Here is a 5,279-nt window from a genome sequence, read left to right as displayed (position 1 = left end):
ATCCCAATCGTCAAGAGCATAATACAGGTGCAATTCAATCTCTTCCTTCATGTCACTTGATACTATAGAAACTTATTTTACATTGATGTATGTGTATAGTTAATCGTATCTTCGTCCTAATATCAAGGTGCTATATGTATAATCTTTTAGAGTGTATGGAAAGATAACTTCTTCCTTCTTTGTTTTCCTTTTAAAAAAAAAAAAAAAATCATTTATAAGGTAGGAGAAATATTCTTCATCGTGTTTTTACGAATTCGGATGGCTTTAGCTTATTAAGTTGCAGCATCAAATAAGTGGTTGTGCTCTTTGAAATTTTTGGGGATATACCTGCCATTGTTAAAGTCATTTTCACATTGAACTTGTTAGTTTCACTAGAAATCAGTCCAACTATTTGCCAGTAATTTACATGACTATATGCATTGAAGGGCGTAAATTTTTTTTTGCAGATAGGTTAAAGGAATGATGCAGATACGTATGGACAGAGGAAACTGTTTTTTGGAATAAGGTCCCATTTTGGGTGGACAGGCACATCTACCAGATTTTGGTTTCTTTAAATGAAGTTTGAAGTACGTTTTGCACGCATGATGTACCACTTAAGGAGTGTAGTTATTTGATTAAGTTCCTCTTCAATGTTCCTAAAGGAAATTTACATTTATAGCTTGATCATGTTACGATTGCAACTTCATTCAAGACTAGCAAAATTCGTAGTTTCTTTTTGGTCCATTCAAGATCAATAAGTTCATAATTTCCATTCGTCCATGTCTGTAATTTTGATCCAAAAATGTAAAAAGTACTCGAGTCACATGTTGAGCCCGTGCTAGCACGGGCATCAGGTATCTAGTGTATATATATATATGTTGGCCCTGTGAGGCATTGTTGGTATTTCCTGCGTACAGGTTTTGAGATAGTAAGAAATACAGAGGAAGCTCTGCCGAAATTTTTCTAGAAATAAAAAGAGAATGAAATATGGGTTTGTGGTATGCCTTGAAAGGTCGTGACTAAGTTGCAAGTACGGCTGACCACGAGAAATAAGTAACTGTTGAATTGATGATAATAGTAATTAGGAGGTCGATATTGATATGATAAAAAGGAATTTGGAAAGGGCTTGCGATATTAAGAGATGACTTAGAAGAGGTTGGTAAATCTTGACAGAGCGTCATATTAAGGTACCAACTAAACTGATAAGCAGGGATAAATTATGACGAGTTTATAGTTAAAAGGAATAATAATATGATTGAGACAAGAGTATAGAGGAAAAAGAATTGTGACGGATATGAATGTATTGATAAGACAGCTTGTGAAATATTAAGGATAAGATTGACCAGAAAGGGCAAAAAGCTAAGAAGTGTTACACTATGAGATTGATTACGAACAGGCTATTATGTGAATATAATAAGGATTGTTATAAAAATGAGCAAAGCCTGGCGATGAAGTGACTAAAAGATATGTCGAGATCTATGTCACTAAAGTATAAAGGTGGGCTATTGATAAAAAAAAAAAAAAAAAAAAAAAGAAGAAGGGGTTAATTGAAAAGAAAAAGAGACAAAAAAAAAAGTGGGCGAGATAACAGTGCAGTAATAGATTATGACATGTATAGCCAAGAACACGAGTAATATCAGTGACGGAACTGTGAAAGACCAAGCCATAGAAAGATGAGCAATGAGGTAGAATGAGTGCTAGGAAATGACTGGTATTATAAGAACAAATAGGAATGAACAGAATATGATTTGAAAACGAGACAGGGATTATGTAGGAGAAATATTTTCCGAAGGACATAGAGGTATTATAGAATTTCTCGTGCGCAAAAAAGAAGGATGGACGTAGACTGGAAAAAAATATGGTAAGGGGATGCTAAAGGAAGCACCCAAGATAGATGTAATTAAGTGAGTGCGAATCTGGAATGAAAAGGGAATATATAGTTATGAATTTAAAGAGGTAGATGATATAGATGGCGGTAAAGATGCTATTTTAAGAGAACTTTGGACACTTATCGTCAGAATATGAGTGCCACCTAATTGAGAATTCAGAATGACTACAAATATTAGATAATTATTGATTGGAGTAAGAGACCCTTTCTGATTCGGCAGGAGACGTGTTATGAGAATGCTTTGAAGCCTGTCAAGACTTCAACTTACTCTAGATTATGTGCTGAAGGTCATGCGATGAGGTTGACGCGATCATATTAGCATTAGAACGTCGCATTTCATCAGAGTCCCAAAGTTAAGCGTGCTGGAGTGGGAGCAATTTCAGGATGGGTGACCCCCCTGGGAAGTTTACTAAAAGTCTTATGGAATCGGACATAGGAGAGATAAATGGGAAGCTAGGGTAGCCCAAGAGAAACCAGAGTATACAGAGTGGGCAGGAACCTAAGAGGTCACGTGGGACGAGGCAGACTGAACCGGTGAAAAGGAAAGAAGGTGTGTTACAGCTCCAAAATCAGGGTGAGATGGATAGCGTTTGGAAATATTTTGTAAACAAGATGGTAGCGGTTATGTATACGTATGTATATGATATCCCATACATGGCTATATTGGAACCCAGCGATCAACGTTGTGACATGTTGGAAGGTATTAATCGGACAGGGTAATGAAGTTCAAGTGAAAGAAAAAAAAAATGGCACGAGCGTTATGAGGCAAGCTGATGCTGTTTTCACTACAGGTTAAGCTTAAAAAGTTCTAATGCAATGATATTTGGAAAGGAAAGAAAGTGAGTAAATGGAAGGTAAGGTAACCAAAATGTCGGAAAAAGCGAAAGGGCAAAGCACGGCACTATTTGGATAAAAATATGAGGGTAGGCGTGTGAGAAGGATAGAGTGTGATGGTATGGAACCAAAGAGGAATGTGTGGGGTTGGAAAACGGACGACTTCGACAAGTGGGACGAAAGGATAGTGACCACGACAAGGAACGAGAAGTAAAGGAAAGAATGATTAAGCCGTGCAACAATGCTAAGAGATTTCTAACTCTCGGAAGATAAGTGCCGAGGACGATGGATATCTAAAAATTATTGGTGTATTAGGACCTCCTTAATAAAGGGGGGGGGGGGAGGACATATTGAACTTGAAAGAGATTATGGCGTTCTTACGCTCCAGAAGGGGAAATTTATTAGCTTGGAGCTAGAGTTCGAAACGATCGCCAATACATGGGGATCGAAGACACGTATGTTTGTGCTATAAGAGAATCGGAAGGGAGTAAGGCTTTCCGTAGCCCTATGCTTTTGGGTTATATGGTAAGATTTGAGGGATAAAGGTTAGAGAAACAGTTGCGGCAGAAAGCTAAAAGAATAGTGGTGGCAAGAGCTCAAGGATTTAGTTTGAACTCGAATTACGAGTTGCCATAAGTGTAGCCGTACTGTGAAGGATAGCGAAGGGTGCAGAACCATTACGTATATACACACTTTGGATTGATGGAAGTAGTCCGGAAAAGGGACTAGGAGGAATAGTTTGAAGGACATAACTGTCACGACCCAGCCCCGTGGGCCGTGACTGGCGCCCTATTTGGACACCCAAACGGATATTCATATCAAATCATCATAATTTATCATAGCTCAGACGTCATAATCATTAATGAAAGCAGGCGTAAAAATAAATACCAATTTAAGCGGTCGCGGATATAAAATACCATATCAAAATCGAAGAGCGGCGGAATATACATCGCCGAACACATATATATACACATATGCGGACATATGGGCCGCTATGGCCCCGGACCAAACAGACCGCATAAAGATACAAATCTCAACCAAAACAAACATACATAGGACCTCGACCCACATAGATGACTACAGCCTCTACGGACTCCGAACAAACATATGACGGGACGGGGCCCCGTCGTACCCAAATAGTCCAAATGTACGAAGCATATACATAACGAAGCATATATACCAACAAACAGCTCCGGATCAAAAGGAGCAATCAAGACGGCCAGAGTGTGTAGCCTACACCGGTGGGTCTCCCCGGACGTATATCGGTACCGCGGGCATGAAACACGGCCCCGAAGAAGAAAGGGGGGTACGAAGGAAGTACCGAGTATATAAAGCACGATACGGAAATTCGAAACCGCAGGTGAAATATGAGTACAAAGAGAAAATACCAAATCAAGTATCAAACCTGTGCCAAAACATATGCAAATAGTACAAATCAAAATCGTGCATAACGCTCAGGAACGTGGCTACCACCCGACACTGGTGCCACAACACAACATACTCGTAAGGTTTCAAATCTCCGTACAAACTCCAAACATATCATATCACACATATCATATCGCGACATATCGCGTCGCGAATGAATCATATCATCGCCATATCACAAAGATAACTCCATATACGGTAACTGCCCTATGGCGAGGTCTCGAAAATCGAAACACAACATCTCGCCGAATTTATCATAAGGCGCACGATTACAAAGCCGGCCCGGTACCGGCGAACGAAATCATAATCATTGGCACGAGCGGAGTAGTGCAGAAACCATATGCATATCAAAAATAAATTTCAGGACTCGACACTTAATTTCATATTCATATACATATACATTAGTATCGAGTTAATCGGAATTAGTATACGAAAATTTCGGACTTTTAAGTTATCCATTTTTCGAAAAATACATCGTAGATCATTCTCGGAAAATTCAGTGTCATTCATAGTGAAGAACGTTCAAATAACATTATAGGATATTTCAAACGGACCTTAAATTCATAGGCAAATGTTTTCTTTTCATATTTTACGAAAATGAGACAAACAAACCAAATAAGGGGATTCTCGGGACTTGCGGGCCCACCTCAGGTCAAGTTGAGGCGGCAGACCTAAATTACAAACATTAGGCCCCATAAAGTCACCTATGCGAGTTTCGAACAATTTGGACACATTAGCAAAGGTTATGGAGGCTTGAGCACTCTTTTAACTAAATATAAAGATTATAGTTCAATTGCATTTGAATGAATAGTATGCAAAATCAAACTCGGATTTCCAAGAGCAGAATTATTCCCGAGGTTCCAATCTTAACCTAGTATGACTAGGACATGCCAAAAGAAGGAAAGGTAGGCTTTACATACCTTACGCGGTCTTACGCTCGCTTAAACTCAATTCCCATTTCGCCCAGAATCTACAAATGGTCAAGATTACCAAAGGTAAGTTATAGATTCTAAGTATTCAACTTAAGGTCATGTTGGTCTACCGAAATTTCGGGCAAAGCACTTCCTATACACATGACATCCCGAGAATCATCTCGGCTCAAAATATCAACAACAACAACCCAACAACATTAACAATCATCACAAACTACATT

This window comes from Lycium ferocissimum, chromosome 1, assembly GCF_029784015.1.
Source record: "Lycium ferocissimum isolate CSIRO_LF1 chromosome 1, AGI_CSIRO_Lferr_CH_V1, whole genome shotgun sequence".
Lineage (NCBI taxonomy): Eukaryota > Viridiplantae > Streptophyta > Magnoliopsida > Solanales > Solanaceae > Lycium > Lycium ferocissimum.
Note: the sequence above shows the minus strand (reverse complement) of the source record.